At 45.8% G+C, this 17,301-nt stretch overlaps 1 long non-coding RNA gene across 3 annotated transcripts in view; it reads right to left on the bottom strand.

Annotated features, from left to right (window-relative positions):
• Positions 1 to 790: 790 nt before the first annotated feature.
• The window catches only part of LOC120638130, a 21,162-nt gene continuing 4,651 nt past the window's right edge, over positions 791 to 17,301 (bottom strand). For 2 of the 3 annotated variants that reach the window (XR_005659635.1, XR_005659633.1), the window contains exon 3: positions 3,637 to 4,048. This is a non-coding gene — a long non-coding RNA (uncharacterized LOC120638130). Of the gene's footprint in view, positions 1,463 to 3,636; positions 4,049 to 17,301 lie in introns of those variants that run through there. The other variant, XR_005659637.1, reaches the window with a different exon arrangement.

The following is a 17,301-nucleotide window of genomic DNA, read 5'->3' as shown; positions in this document are numbered from 1 at the left end:
GGGGAGGGAGGGAAGGCAGAAGGGCAAGACTTGCTGGGAGGGAGGCCTGACCTACATGGACACCTGGAAGCCAGAGAGCATAAACTGAGTTGGCCAGCGCTCAGTGGTTTGAGGCAAATAATAATAATAGCATATGTTAAGCACTTACTATGTACCAGGCACTTTATGAAGCGCTGGGGTGGATATAAGCAAATCGGGTTTGACCCAGTCCTTGTCCCATCTGGGGCCCACAGTTTCAATCCCAGTTTAGAGATGAAGTAACTGAGGCACAGAGAAGTGAAGTGACTTGCCCAAAGTCACAGAGCAGACAAGTGGCCGAGCTGGGATTAGAATCAGCCTGGCACCTGACTCCCAGGCCCATGCTCTGCCCACTACACCATGCTGCTTCTCAAAGATTAGAGACTTCAGGACCACACCCTTGGGCATCTGTGCCACCTCGGGGGACAGGACTAGAGTACTTGAAGATCCAGGTATGATCCCTTCTTCTGTCACTGACTCCTTAGAGAAGGAAGCATGAGAGGCTGATTACGAGGGATATGGTCATCACTGATACTGAAGAACAACAAGTACAGAGAAGCAGCATGGGCAGCAGGATAGAGCACGGGCCTGGGAGTCAGAAGGAACTGGGTTCTAATCCCACCTCTGCCACTTGTCTGCTTTGTGAACTTGGGCAAGTCACTTCACAGTGCCTCAGTTACTTCATTTGTAAAATGAATGAGGATTAAGAGTGTGAACCCCATGTGGGACATGAACAGTGTCCAACCTGATTAGCGAGTTTCTACCCCAGTGCTTAGTACAGTGCCTGACGCAGGGGAAGTGCTTAAAAAATACCATTAAAAAATGGCTGCGGGACAAAATACAGCTTATCTACTGGAGGATTCTGCTAGGGAGAGTAAGAGTGAAAGCAAAGATCCATATTATACTGAAAGTGCTTCATTGAGAGGAAAATCCACCCTGAATCAACCCCTGCCTCCTTTCCCTCCCAAGCTGTGTGACTAAATGTGAGCATATTCACCTACCTTACTTGGATGGTTTGGAAGAAAGTATCTTTCTACATTTAAGGAACTCCTGTTTATTTTTTTAAATCTATTTTTAATCTCCTAATGAGGAAGTTTCCTAAAGACAGTCAGGCACTCCTTGCAGCCAACAATCGGCCCTGTGCTTCATTATATGTGGGGTGCTTACTGTGAGATATCTTCTAGCTATCTCCAGAACACTAGCTGACAGAATTTAATGACTCGATCAATTAATTGTATTTACTGAATGCAGAGCACTGTACTGAACGCTTGGGAGAGTACAATATAGCGGAGTTGGTAGAATCCTTCAGGAAGTAAAGATAGTCACATTCCACTTCATCCCCTTCGAGACCAAACCATTTGCAGAAGTGATGGTGGGCCCAGGCAAACATTTTCCAGCTTGTATCCAGAGTTGTGTCTATGCTGTCGCTTTGGGTCGGAGACAGCTTGACAGCGTAAGACAAGACAAAAACTTCATTGAGTCTATCATCAACCCATCACTGGTATTTACTGAGTGCCTACTGAATGCCAAGCACCGTACCAGGTGCATGGGGAATTAAGAGAAACAAGACTCACATTCCCTACCCTCAAAGGTGTACAATCTAGTGAAGAAAACAGACAAAAATTGTTTGCACAGGATGGGAGCAGAAGGAATGACAAGGACATAACAGGTAATAGTACAAATATATCAGGATGAAACAGCTGAATAATTGATTGACTATGCAAATAAACATTCATATCCATGAATATATGTATATATATAAACACATGTGTGTGTGTGCTGAGGATAGGAATAAATTACATAAGTGCTAAAGGTGGCTGTTAGGTTTGCAACTAGGGAGTGGGGGCGGTTGTTGTTTTTTGTTTTTGTATGGTTATGGTATTCGTTAAGCACTTACTAGGTACCAGGCACTGTCCTAAGTGCTAGCGTAGATGCAAGCTAAACAGGTTGGACACAGTCCAGGTCCCACATGGGGCTCACAGTCTTAATTCCCATTTTACAGGTGAGGTAACTGAGGCACAGAGAAGTTAAGTGACTTGCCCAAGTTCACAAGAAGACAAGTGGCAGAGCTGGAAATAGGACCCAGGTCTTTCCGACTCCCCAGCCCATGCGCTATCCACTAGGCCACGTTGCTTCTCTGTTGTGAACTTATCTGGAAGGCTTCCTGGAGGAGGTGTGCTCCTCCTCAACATCACTGAAACCTGGTTCTCCCCAGGTGACGTGGTCTCCCCTGCTGCTCTCTTTAGAAGGGGCCTCATCTTCACCCACTCCCCCAGTCTCACGGGGAAAGGGGGAGGAGTTGGCTTCCAACTTGCTTCCCAATGCCGCTTTTATACTATTTCACTTCCCCCACCCCTCTCTTTCCCTTCCTTTGAAGTCCATATCATCAGCCTCTGCCACCCACTTCAGATTCTAGTAACGGTCATCTACCGCCCATCCGCCCCAGGGTCCCACTCTCAACTTTTTGAACCATTTTGTTCCCTTTCTCACATTCCTTCTCTCTTTCTCCAACCTTGGGGATTGCAATGTCCACATAGACGTTCCTGACGACCCTTCTGCTACCTGCTTTCTATCACATCTCAACTCCACTCTCCTCCTGCTCCACCCCAGCTCACCCACTCACCAACTTGGACACAGACTTCATCTCATCATCTCTAGTCACTGTACAGTCTCTACCCCAACCAACTCTAAAATCCCTCTATCTGACCACAACCTTCTCACCTGCCTTCTCTTCCACACACCTCCTGCCCACAAATCTATCCTATTCTTCCACAGAGTCCTCTTATCCTTTGTCCCCCATCCACATCGGGCTTGGGCTTTATTGTGAGCAGCAACATGGCCTCATGGAAAGAAGATGGGCTACTGCCCTTCTGTGTAAACTTGGACAAGTCACTTGACTTCTCATAGCCTAGTTCCCCTCCTTATCTAGACTGTGAGACCCACGTGAGACAGAGACTTTGTCTGACCTGATTATCTTATATTTATCCTGGAGCTTAGTACATTGGTAAATGCCTAACAAACACCAATATGCTTATTACTGAGAAAGTTTGCACCCTTAGTCCCCCTTCTGCGCCCATCCCACGAACCTGAATTGGCAAGAATGACAGGAAGCTCATTGCGGATAGGGAATGTGTCTATCAATTCCATTATATTGAGCTCTCTCAAGCACTTAGTACAGTGCTCTGCACATAGTAAGCACTCAATATATATGATTGATTCATTAGTAGTCACCCATGCCCCTTTCATTGGACTGAAAACAAGGTTGGGCTTGCAATTGTTCTTAAGTCGCTGGTGCTAACCGCTGGAGAATCTTTCTTCCCAAACCACTGTGCAGTTCACCTGCTTTAACCATGATGTGTGATTCTTGGTGGTTAACCAATGGTAAATTATATCAGTCACAACAGCAGTAGTAACAACCAAGAAGGAGGCTGAGGTAAATGACCTTTATTAACACTGGCGTGAGCTTGTTTTTGTAAGATGATTTTATGTTTAGTAGCTCAAATGGGTCAGGGGGAGGATCTGAAAAAGCAGGGAAAGAGCAAAAGAGGACAGGAGAACAAGGAGAGAGAAAATAAAGAAAAATAGAGAGAAAAAAGAAAGACATTAAGTAAAAAAAAAATGAAAGGGAGAGGGAGATAAAAACCAAGAAAGGATGGTGGGGAGGGGGAATCAGAGGAAAGGGAGGATCGAGTGAGGGGAAGTAAGGGACACCAAAGAAGAGGCTGGGAAAAGACAGACAAGCATCCAGATAGACATCACACATACACTTACACACAAACACACACACACACACACACACACACTCTGGTGACCAATACTCTAGATATGGGCAAACACAGACCCCGGGGGCACAGTCATGCATACCTTGCGGCACCAGCCCTCTCCATGGCAATGAGTCCTCTCACTGCTTCAGCCCAGGGCATAATATCAGATCATCTGCAGCTGTGGCCTGGGAAGTGGCTACGGAAGTGGTCACAATGAATAAATGTAGGATAAATGCCTGGATGAGAGGTCCATAATGGGCTGGTTGCTAGAGGGAAAGTTAAGGTTGTTAGAATTAGATGGAACATCCCTAACCATTCGGTAGGATGACAGGGAAGCAATTATCATATGTTTCCTCAAAGCAGCAGTGGTGAGGTAGGATACTGTGAATAATAATAACAATACCACCAATAGAATAATATCAGAACTCTTCATCTTCCCACCCAAATCCTGCCCTCCCCCTGACTTTCCCATCACTGAAGACAGCACCACCATCATCCCTGTCTCAGAAGCCCATAACCGTGGCACTGTCCTCGACTCACCTCTCTCATTCAATCCACATATTCAGTGTTACCAAATCCTGTCTGTTCAAACTTCACAACATCACTAAAATCTGCACTTTTTTCTCCATCCAATATGCTACCATATTAATTCATGCACTTGTGCTATCATGCCTTGATTACTGTATCAGAAACATTCAGTCCATGTTTCCCCAATCCTCAAGAACCTCCAGGGGTTGCCCATCCACCTCTGCTTCAAACAGAAGCTCCTTACCATCGACTTTAAAACACTCCATCACCTTGCCCCCTCCTACCTAACCTCCCCGATTTCCTACTACAAGACAGCCCGGACACTTAGCTCCTCTAATGCCAACCTTCTCACGATACCTTGATCTCATCTATCTCAATGCCGACCTCTCACCCACATCCTCCCTCTGGCCTAGAACACCATCCCTTTTCATATCTATCAGGCAGTCACTCTCCCCACTTCCAAAGTCTTATTAAAGGCACATCTCCTAGAGACCTTCCCTGCCTAAACCCTCATTTCCTCTTCTCACACTCCTGTATTCCCTCTGCTTTGGTTTTGAATCCTTTACTCACCCTCTCCTCAGCCCCACAACACATATAGTATCCATAATTCATTTATTTATATTAAGTTCCATAATTCATTTATTTATATTAATGTCTGTTTCCCCTCTCGACTGTAATCTTGTTGTGGGCAAGGAATGTGTCTACCGACTCTGTTTATATTGTACCCTAGAAAAATAGAGAGAAAAAAGAAAGACATAAAGTAAAAAAAAAATGAAAGGGAGAGGGAGATAAAAACCAAGAAAGGATGGTGGGGAGGGGGAATCAGAGAAAAGGGAGGATCGAGTGAGGGGAAGTAAGGGACACCAAAGAAGAGGCTGGGGAAAGACAGACAAGCATCCAGATAGACATCTCACATACACTTACACACAAACATACACACACACACACACACACACACACACGCACACTCTGGTGACCAATAGTCTAGATATGGGCAAACACATACCCCTGGGGCACAGTCATGCGTACCTTGTGGCACCAGCCCTCTCCATGGCAATGAGAGGGGGAGCACTTAATTTAGTGCACTGCTCACAGTAAGTGTTCAATAAATGATTAATAATAATAATAATGACAATAATAATATTTGTTGAGCACTTACAATGCACCAAACACTGTGCTAAGTGCTGGGGTAGATTCAAAACAATCAGGTCAAACACAGTCCCTGTCTTACATGGGGCTCATAGTCTAACAGGGAAGAACAGAAGAGGTATTTGATCCCCATTTTACAGATGAGGAAACTGAGGTCGAGAGAAGTGAAATGGTTTGCCCCAGGTCCCACAGCAGGTAAGTGGCAAAGCAGGGATTTTAAATATCCCAGTCCTCTAATTTCCAGGCCTCTGTTCTTTCCACCAGGCCACACTCTGACCCGTTAACAGCATTTCCCTTGAAAACCTACTTCCTCTTTTTCAGTTCTCAGTGAACATGGAGAAGTGGTCAGTCTCCTCATGAAAAGCCTTCATTTACTTAGAGTTATCGAGTCCATCAATCAATCAATCAATCAATTTGTGTCCTATATTGAACACTTCCTGTGTGCAGAGCATTGTGCTAAGTGCTTGGGAGAGTACAACACAACATAGTTGGTAGACACGTTCACTTCCCACATTGAGTTTACAGTCTTGAGGACGATCTTACAGTCTAGAGGACTGTCCATTAAGCCCTCTTTGCTCTAGGCTAAATAATCTCTATTCCCCTAATCGTTTTCATTCTTCTCCAGACACTTTAGGTTCTCTATATCCCTGTGATGACCAGAAACGAATTCTTTAAGAAGAGCAGCATTATGTTGTCAGTTCACTAAACTTCTAGCGAACAATGACCCCCACACATTTAATGTTAATGTTGGTATTTGTTAAGCGCTTACTATGTGCAGAGCACTGTTCTAAGCGCTGAGGTAGATACAGGGTAGTCAGGTTGTTCCACTTGAGGCTCACAGTTAATCCCCATTTTACAGATGAGGTCACTGAGGCACCGAGAAGTGAAGTCACTCGCCCACAGTCACACAGCTGCCGAGTGGCAGAGCTGGGGTTCAAACCCATGACCTCTGACTCCCAAGCCCGGGCTCTTTCCACTTAGCCACGCTGCTTCTTGAGTCGGTCTTTTCCCCTATGTAATCCTGATGTTTTATATGTGTCCCTATGTGTACTAACTTGCACTTTTCCCTAGCCAACATCTCCTGAACTCTCTCAATTCTCGAAAACAGCTCGGGATTTCTCAAAAACAGCCAGGATTGAGGGAGTGAATTCGGTTGAAAATTGGGTATTTTTCTCTTGGAAAGGGATAGGGTGGCGCCCTCTGCTGCCTAAATAAATGAATGGCTTCTACTCCAGAACATGCCCAAGGGCTCCGGCAGCCAATACTCTGTTGGGATGATAATAATAATAATAATAATAATAATGTTGGTATTTGTTAAGTGCTTACTATGTGCAGAGCACTGTTCTAAGCACTGGGGTAGATACAAGGTGATCAGGTTGTTCCACGTGAGGCTCACAGTCTTAATCCCCATTTTACAGTTGAGTTAACTGAGGCACAGAGAAGTGAAGTGACTTGCCCACAGTCACACAGCTGACAAGTGGCAGAGCCGGGATTCGAACTCATCACCTCTGACTCCCAAGCCCGGGCTCTTTCCATTGAGCCACGCCGACTTTGGGGGACTCACCCGTGATACAGCAATCACCGGGCCATGACTGAGAGGCCCCTCACCTCTAGGCATTTCGCATTCCCGGCCAGGAGTATCTGGAAGGAAGGCCCAGTCCGTGCCAGAGAAGTCCAGTGGGGTTCACAGCCCCAAGCAGGTAGGGTAGGGTCAGGGGGTCACCATCCACTGTGTACGATGCTGGCGCCCCAGCATATTAGCGGCCTGAGCGGATGTTGGGCTGGCGAAGGGGAGGGGGAACTGTGACATCTGTTGGGAGGCAGGCAAGGATTCACGAGGACTGGGGAATGTCAGAAATGGGCAAGGCATCCCTTGAAAGCATCTGTGCTCAATCGATTGCATTGAGAGGGTGGGGAGCTGCACTCCAACTCATTCCACCTCTGCTGCTAGCAAGCACGGTGTCTCTTCCCCAACAGTGTCGTCTCCCGCTCAGGCCAACTCCTTATTCTCACCCTTTTAGCTTTGGAGGTTTTCCTTTCCTCTGACCTGGTCCCTTTCTCGATCATTTCCAAGACATAGAGTCAAGTATACCAGCTCTCCACTCCCACCCATTTTGAAGTGTGAGATGGTGGAATTCTATATGGGTAGATTATCTCCCACTGTCCACTTCTCAGCCCTTCCTATTTCTACTAGCTTTCCGGACATGATGTCTGTGGTATTTGTTAAGTCTTTACTGTGTGCCAGGAAATATTCTAAGCGCTGGGATAAACACAGGATAATTGGGCTGGACACAGTCCCTCTCCTACACAGGGCTAATGGTCTTAATCCCCCTTTTCCAGATGTGGTAATAGAGGCATAGAGAAATGAAGTGACTTGCCCAAAGTCACAGAGTAGACAAGAGGCGGTGCCGGAATTAGAACCCAGGTCCTTCTGACTCCCAGGCCTGAACTCTATCCATGCTGCTTCAGAAATCCCAAGGGATAGAATTATTGTTCCTGATGGCTCATGGAGACATTAGGTAATAATAATAGTAATAACTGTGGTATTTGTTAAGCACTTACTATGTGCCAGGCACTCTACTAAGTGCTGTGGTGGATACAAGTAAATCTTGTTGGACACGGTCCCTGTCCCACGTGGCTCACAGTCTCAATCCCCATTACACAGATGAGGTAACTGAGGCCCAGAGAAGTAAAGTGGTTTGCCCAAGGTCACCCAGCAGACAAAGAGCGGAACCGGGATTAGAATACATGACCTTCTGACTCCCGGGCCTGTGTTCTAGACACTATGCCATGCTGCTTATGTGAGATGAGAGTAGGCAGGAGGCTTGACTGATCCAGAATTCTCCTTTCCATCTAGAAGATCATGGGTGGAAGGGAGACTGTCTAGGGGACGGCCCGGGGGTAGGAGGAGAGGGGCTCTTTCTTCTCTGTTTTGAAGAGGTCTCACAGCTCATATCCTGTGGCATTCAAAGGGACAAATTATGCTTGGTATTTCTGAAGAACCAAGGGGCAGCTGAGAAACAGCAGCTTCATCCATGAGACCAGAGGTTTGCCCAGTATTTACCGTGCTTAGCCGTAGCCAAAAAGGGGTAATAATTCTGGGCATCATTACAAAGGGCCTAGAAAACAAAAGCCAAAGTTTGGTCATGATATAAAACCACTGAAAGTCTGCACCCAGACATGCACACCTGCACCTGCTTGCGATTGTTGTCCCTATGTTTTAAGAACAGCAGAGTCAGACCAGATACACAGAAAGGCAACCAAACTGATCAGGAAATGAAGCAGCTTCAAAATCAGGACAGACTGAAAAGATTAGTACTGAAAGACGAGAACCAAGAATGTTTAGAAGCAGTGTGGCCGAACGGAACAAACACGGTCCTGGAAGTCAGAGGATGTGGGTTCTAATCCTGGCTCTGCCACACGTCTGCTGTGTGACCTTGGACAAGTCACTTAATTTCTCTGTACCTCATCTGCCTCATCTGTAAAATGGGGATCAACCTGTTCCAGTTGGACACAGTTCCAACCTGATTACCTTGTATCTACCCTCGTGTTTAGAGCAGTGCTTGGCCTATAGTAAGCACTTAATAAATACTATTATTATTATTATTCTCCCCTTTCCCTCTGCTCCCTCTCCCCTCCCCCCACGTCCACCCTCTGCTCTTCCCCCTTCCCCTCCCCTCAGTACTGTGCTCATTTGTATATATTTCGCTCCCACGGCTTCAACTATCATCTCTATGCAGATGACACCCAAATCTACATCTCCTTCCCTGTTCTCTCTCCTTCCCTGCAAGCTCGTATTTCCTCCAACCTCCAGGACGTCTCCACCTGGATGTCTGCCCGCCACCTAAAACTCAACATGTCCAAAACTGAGCTCCTTATCTTCCCTCCCAAACCCTGCCCTCTCCCTGACTACCCTGTCATTGTGATGGCACGACCATCCTTCCCGTCTCACAAGCCCGCAACCTTGGTGTCATCCTTGACTCAGCTCTCTCATTCAACCCACACATCCAATCCGCCACCAACGCCTGCCGGTCTCACCTTTACAACATCGCCAAGATCCACCCTTTCCTCTCTGTCCAAACGGCTATCGTGCTGGTACAATCTCTCATAATATCCCGGCTGGATTATTGTGTCAGCCTGCTCTCTGATCTCCCTTCCCTCTGTCTCTCCCCACCCCAGTCTATTCTTCATTCCGCTGCCCGGATCATCTTCCTACAGAAACGCTCCAGGCATGTCACTCCCTTTCTTAAATACCTCCAGTGGTTGCCTATCAACCTCTGCACGAAACAAAAACTCCTCACTCATGGCTTCAAAGGTCTCCATCACCTTGCCCCCTCCTACCTCACCTCCCTTCTTTCTTTCTACGCCCACCCTGCATGCTCCGCTCCTCTGCCGCTCCCTTCCTCATTGTCCCCCGTTCACGCCTATTCCGCTGTCGACCTCCGGCCCATGTCCTCCCACTGTCCTGGAATGCCCTCCCTCCTCACCCTCCCTCCTCACCTCCACCAAACTAACTCTCTTCCCCTCTTCAAAGCCCTATTGAGAGCTCACCTCCTCCAGGAGGCCTTTCCAGACTGACCTTCCCCTTTTCCCTCTGCTCCCCCTCTGCCCTCTGCTCCTCTCCCTTCCCCCCTTCACCTCCCCTCAGCTAAGCCCCCTTTCCCTCTGTTCCTCCCCCTTCCCCTCAGCACTGTGCTCATTTGTATATTTATTACCCCATTAATTTTGTTAATGAGGTGAACATCCCCTTGATTCTATATATCGTGGTGTCATCTTGCTTTTGTTTCATTGTGTTTTGCTCTGTCATCTGTCTCCCCCGATTAGACTGTGAGCCCGTCATTGGGCAGGGATGGTCTCTATCTGTTGCCGAATTGTACATTCCAAGTGCTTAGTACAGTGCTCTGCACATAGTAAGCGCTCAATAAATACTATTGAATGAATGATGAATATTATCTATTACCCTATTTATTTTGTTAATAAGGTGTATATCTCCTTGATTCTATTTATCTTGAAGATGGTGTCTTGTTTTTGTTTTGTTCTGTTTTGCTTTGCTGTCTCCCTGGTTTAGACTGTGAGCCCGTCATTGGGCAGGGATGGTCTCTATCAGTTGCCCAATTGTCCATTCCAAGCACTTAGTACAGTGCTCTGCACATAGTAAGCGCTCAATAAAAACTATTGAATGAATGAATATTAAAGTTTACAAATTCCAGAAGGGGGTAGGTGGGGGATCATGTAATTGATGTTCAACAAATTCCAGAACTCCAGGACAAAGGTCTGTTCGTATCCATTTATTTCAGTGTCTGTGTCCCCCTCTAGACCGAACTTCTTTTGGGCCTGGGTCGTGTCTGCCTTCTCTGTTGTATTGTTCTCTCACATCTCTTAGTACAGTGCTTTGCAAACAGGGTTTAATAAATGTCATCGATCGATCGATTGATCTATTGGCACTGATAACAAGGAGGACAACCAGCTCATTGAGGACAACCAGCTCATTGTTCCACCTTAAATCTTGTTGCCAGTTTTGGAAACAGAAGACTGGATTGGATGATCTACTAGTCTGATTTCCTCACAGCCCTTTTACGCTTGAAAATGCTCTATGTAGATATGAGCCCTCTCTGCCATTAGAGACAAACAGAGACAAAGACAGAGGTGGAAAGACAAAAAGCACAAACACAGGAGCCAGTCATGAGCACACACTTGGCCAATGACAGAAGCACTCAAATGGGGCATCTTAAGGGTAGAGTAAGATGTGGGGATGGAAGTGTCGAAAGGGGAGCGGGGCTTTGTAGAACGACTTCAGGAATAGGAATCGGAAGACCCAGTCCCTGTTGATTGATTCATTCAATCGTATTTGAGAAGCAGCGTGGCTCAGTGGAAAGAGCATGGGCTTTGGAGTCAGAGGTCATGGGTTCGAATCCCAGCTCGGCCACTTGTCAGCTGTGTGACTGTGGGCAAGTCACTTAACTTCTCTGCGCCTCAGTTACCTCATCTGTAAAATGGGGATTAAGACTGTGAGCCCCACGTGGGACAACCTAATTCCCCTGTATCTACCCCAGCGCTTAGAACAGTGCTCTGCACATAGTAAGCGCTTAACAAATACCAACATTATTATTATTATTTATTGAGCACTTACTGTGTGCAGAGCACTGTACTAAGCACGCAAGGTTTACAGTCAACGTTATTCCCACTTTACGGGAGGAAACTGAGGTGCAGAGAGGTTACGCGGCAGGCAAGTGGCAGAACCAGGACTAGGGCCTGGGTTTCTTGTAAAGTGGGAATAAGGTAGATTGGAAACCTTGTGTGGGGGACAGGGACTGTGTCCCATCAATCACTTTATAGCTGCCTCTGGGTTTAGCACTTAATAAATCCTATTATTAGTAGTAGTAATGCCGGCCTTGCGTAGCCGATAGAGAACAGGCCTGGGAGTCAGAAGGTCATGGGTTCTAATCCCACCTCTGCCACTTGTTTGCTGCATGACCTTGTGCAAGTCATTTAACTTCTCTGTGCCTCAGTTACCTCATCTGTAAATTGGGAATTGAGACTGTGAGCCCCTTGTGGGACAGGGCCTGTGTCCCACCTATTTTGCTTCTACCCACCCCAGCACCTTAATACAGTGCCTGGCATATTGTAAGCATTTAATAAATGCCAAAAATTATAATTATTATAGTAGTGATGGTAGTAGCATACACCTTCTCTCGTCTCCAGCGTTGGAGCCGTCACCACCTAATTCCAGGAGATTCCAGGGAGAAGATGCCTAGAAACACTCCGGGGAGAAGATTGGAGCTTCTCCAGTAGCGGAAGTGGTCAGAGAAGAAGTAAACATGGCAGTGATGGCAAAGGGGAAGAGATGCCCTATATCTGCCAACCCCACTGCCCCTCTGGGCTCAAGATGGATTTCAGGGGTTCCAGTGGAGATTTTTAAGATGATGGGCCAGGGGAACAAGCAATAATAATGATGATAATTGTGATATTTGCTTGAATTTTATCGTATGTGCTTAACTTCCCCCTCTGGACTATAAGCTCCTTGTGGGCAGGGAACATGTCTACCAACTCTGTTATAGTGTACTTTCTAAGCATAGTGCTTTACACCTAGTAAGTGATCAATAAACAGGATTGATTGATATGTGCCAAGAACTGCACTAAACACTGGGGATAATCAAGTTGGACACCGTCCCTTTCCCACCTGGGGTTCAAAGTTGAAGATTCCTGATCACAATAACAACAGTAATAATAATAATAATAATAAATAAGTGCTTACTGTGTGGCAAGTACTGTATTAGGCAGTGGAATAGTTACAGTAACTGTGGCATTCATTAAGCACTCACTATGAGTCAAACACCATATTGAGTCCTGGGGTTGATGCAAGATAATTGGGCTCACAGTCTAGGTAGAGGGAGAACAAGTATTGAATCCCTTTCTGCAGATGAGGAAACAGAGGCCCAGGGAAGTGAAGTGACTTGTTCAAGATCGTACAGCAGAAAAACAGCACAGCGGCATTAGAACCCAACTCCTCTGACTTCCAGACCCAGGCCTTTTCTACTAGGTCAATGCTGTTTCTCTGCTGCTACAGTCAGATTGGATATAGTCCCCGTTCCACATGGGGCTCACCTGGGGATCTATCTCTTCACCACTCCTCTCTGGGTAACCACCTTGCCCACTAGGGACTCAGCAAATCCCCAGATGGGCTGCACAGAAACATTCTTAGGACTGTATGAGCCCACAACCCCTACCCTCCCTCCTCACATCCTCCAAACTAACACACTTCCCCCCTTCAAAGCCCTACTGAAAGCTCACCTCCTCCACGAGGCCTTTCCAGACTAAGCCCCCCTTTTCCTCTGCTCCTCCTCCCCTCCCCGCAGCACTTGTGTATCTATGAACATATTTATTATTCTATTTATTTCATTAATGATAGTATATCTATAAATCTATTTATTTATATTGATGCTACTGATGCCTGTTTTCTTGTTTTGTTGTCTGTCTCCTCCCTTCTAGACTGTGAGCCCGTTGTTGGGTAGGGATTGTCTCTATCTGTTGCTGAATTGTACTTTTCAAGCGTTTAGTACAGTGCTGTGCACACAGTAAGCACTCAATAAATCCTATTGAATGAATGAATGAATTGTATTTGCACAGAAAGAGCCTGAGAGCCTCCCTGCGGCCACCTGGCTAACAGCTTGGTCTCAAGGGGCTCCCAAGATCAAATGATCAGGTTCAGACAGACAAGACCCCCAATCTCCTCGATGTTGGGAAGCTCGAAGAGTAAGGACGCTGCTGATCCACCAAAAGGGATTAAAAGTGCAAATCAAGAGACGATGGGACGGATTGTCACAAGATCAGTATCATCTCTTGCTGTTTATAACAATCTGGGAATCAAAGGCTATTTCCTGATTTGTCATTGCTCCGAGACACATGTCTCTTGAAGGGTTGGGTTTCTGGAGGAGAAACTGCCCTCTGCTTAAATTTGGACCCATTCAATCAATCAGTGGTATTTATTGAACATTGACTGTGCCCAGAGCTGCTTTGGGAGAAAGCAATAGAGTAAATAAAGCTGAACCCTGCCCTCAAAGAGCCTGGAATCCAGGAGGGGAGGTAGACAATAAAAGAAAGATATGTATGTAAGTACAGTGCAGGTGGAGGGTGGGGTGAAGACCTAAGTGCTTAAGGGTAACAGACTCAAGTGCGTGGGTGACACGGTAGGGAGGGAAAATGGAAAATAGGAGGGAGAGATGAAAGGTCTCTCTATGAAATGTTTCTAACTTTTTTGTCTTGTTCAGCAATGTGGCCTTTTGGAAAGAGCACGGTCCTGGGAGTCAGAGGACCTGGGGTCTAATCCCAGCTCCGCCGCTCGTCTGCTGTGTGACCTTGGCTAAGTCACTTAACTTCTCTATGTGTAGCAAGTACTGTCCTAGGCACTGGGATAGTTAAAATAACTGTGGTGTTCATTAAGTTCCCTCATCTGCAAAATGGGGATTCAATACTTGTCCTCCCTCCTGCTTAGACTGTGAGTTCTACGGGGGATCTGATTATCTCATATCTACCCCAGTCCTTGGCACAGAGTAAGCACTTCATAAATACCACAGTTATTTATAAATCCTGCCTGTTCAAATGGACATGTTTTCATAGGTATCGTTTCAGCATTGGTCTAGTACAAATTTTTGTATGCTGTCTTCTGTTCTTTGCTTGCCTTGTTGTACTAAACATTACATAATTTCCTTTGCCAGGTCCCCTAATTCACACCGTTAAGGATGGGGCATTGTGTTTTCTGCTTTTCCTTACTGCTGTGCTGAATGTTGCTAAAAATTGGGCATTTGATATTTCCCCCTCCCTCAAACCCTCGGAACCTATGTACAGTATCTTTAAATTATATATTAAAAATTATTTTTATTCATGTGTCTCTCACCTTTAGACTGTAAGCTCCTGTGGGCAGGGAACATGTCTGCTGTTATATTGCACTCTTCCAATAATTTAGTACAGTGTTCTGCATGAACTTAATTGCTCAATAAATGCCATTGATTGACTAATTGTTGGCATTACGAGGTACATTTTTGTTGCTGCAAAACTTGGTCCCACCTGCATAGATTCTTACCTGCCTTTCTCCCAACTGACCTGTCAACTGGTTGTCCGGCATGATTGTCTTGCTTTGGCCAATGTGCTCTGCTTTTGCCATGGCCATGCCCTTTCTGTAATTCCCTTTAAGTAATATTACTTGTTGATGCTATTATTTTGACGAATTGCCTTTATAATTTGATTTGGGAGAGTTCAGCAGCTCAGACTGAGGACTGGCCAATGTCTATGCACAGGTTGGCATGGGTGTTCAGAAAAGTCAATCCTGTTCTCCCTCCTACTTAGACTGTTGAGCTCCATGTGAGACAGGGACTCTGGGTCTGATCTGATTATCTTTTATCTATCCCAGTGCTTATTCAGTGCTTGGCACATGGTAAGTGCTTAACAAATCTTATAATTATTATATGAAGAAGAGCAAGAAATGAATTTGGATGACTGTTACCCTGTCCAACTGAACAAAGAGCACCCAGAAAAGCCCTACGAATAGCTGGGATAGTTTGGAAGAAGCCAACCTAGAGTCCAGGGAAAAGTCCAGAGAGTCATAAAGTGCTCAGAACAGTGCTTGGCACATGGTAAGTGCTTAAAAAATACCATCATTATTATAAAGAGCACGATCCAGGAAAAGGTGGGGGATCATTAGGAAGATGATTTAAGAATCTCTAGAAGATACTACAGTAAGGCTGGCCACCCCTCCCCTCAAAACCCAGGCCCCCAGACCATCTGAGAAGCAGCGTGGCTCAGTGGAAAGAGCGTGGGCTTTGGAGTCAGGGCTCATGAGTTCGAATTCCAGCTCTGCCACTTGTCGGCTGTGTGACTGTGGGCAAGTCACTTAACTTCTCTGTGCCTCAGTTCCCTCATCTGTAAAATGGGGATTAAGACTGTGAGCCGCACGTCGGACAACCTGATTCCCCTGTGTCTACCCCAGTGAGCCCCACGTGGGACAACCTGTTTCCCCTGTGTCTACCCCAGCGCTTAGAACAGTGCTTGGCACATAGTAAGCGCTTAACAAATACCAACATTATTATTATTATCTGCACGGACTCTGTGTATACAGGGTATTCATATGAATACTGGGGGCTTGAGTTCATCACGACTCAACCTACCAGAGAAAGGCCTAGGGCCATGTACACTGAATTATAAGCATGAGCTTGGACTGTGCTCAAAATACCGAGCACACAGAGCAGATTGGTTGTAATGCTGATGTGTGTGAAACATGAAGCTGATTGCCATTTTATGAGCTTTCAGTCACGGGTTGGGGGCTGTAAATTTGGGGGATTTGATATCATTTGGAGGCTTTGTCATCTGTGAAGCCTATAACCCCTTAAAACACGGGTGCTTTTTTTATGGTATTTATTAAGCACTTTTTTTGTGTGAGGCATTGTACTAAGCACTAAAGTAGTTGCAAACTAATCAGGTAGGACACACTCTCCCTGTCACAGTCTTAATCCCCATTTTACAGGTGAGGGAACTAAGGTGCAGAGAAATTGAGTTGCCCAAGGTCACACAGCAGCAAGTGGTGGAGCTGGGATTAGTACCCAGCTCCTTCTGGCTCCCCAGGGTTCTGCTCTACCCATTAGACCAAGCTGCTTCCTTTATTTGTCCTAATAGATGGGCAAATAAATCTTACTGAATTCAATGAAAACTGCCTATTGGATTTAATAGCAATAAATATATTTGTTAAGCACTTACTATGTGCTAAGCACTATAGTAAGCACTGGGGTAGATACATTGTAATCATGTTAGACGCAGTAGCTGATCCCATGGGGCTGGCAGTACAAAAGGGAGGGAGAACAGAATCCCCATTTACAGATGAAGAAACAGGCACAGAGCAGTCAAGTGGCTTGCCTAAGGTCACACAACAGGCAAGTGGTGGAGGTGTTATTAGAATCCAGGCCCATGCTCTTTCCACTAGGTCTTGGGGCTTACATTCAGATCACAAGATGATGGATATATTTAGGGAAGTAAAGAAGGCTACTTTTCAGCCCTCGGGATGGATTCAACACTTCTTTGGGGCTGAAGGAGGGACTCAGCAGCTGAACAGTGTAGGAATGGTAATGACTGAGCATGCATGCACTAAGTACTTGGGAAAGTACAATAAAAACACAAGACACATTACCTGCCCATAAGGAGCTTACAATCTAAGGGAAGACAGATGTAAAAATAATTTTAAATGGTGGAATCAGAATAAACAATTGGATGTACAGTTGAATATTTGTATAGACAGAAGAGTTGAAGATGGGTATAAATACGTGTGTTGGATGGGATTGTGGAATTGATACAATTT

The sequence above is a fragment of the Ornithorhynchus anatinus genome, chromosome 2 (genome assembly GCF_004115215.2).
Source record: "Ornithorhynchus anatinus isolate Pmale09 chromosome 2, mOrnAna1.pri.v4, whole genome shotgun sequence".
In the NCBI taxonomy this organism is placed as follows: domain Eukaryota; kingdom Metazoa; phylum Chordata; class Mammalia; order Monotremata; family Ornithorhynchidae; genus Ornithorhynchus; species Ornithorhynchus anatinus.
The sequence above is the reverse complement of the archived record's forward strand: the minus strand, read 5'-3'. Positions and strand labels throughout refer to the sequence as shown.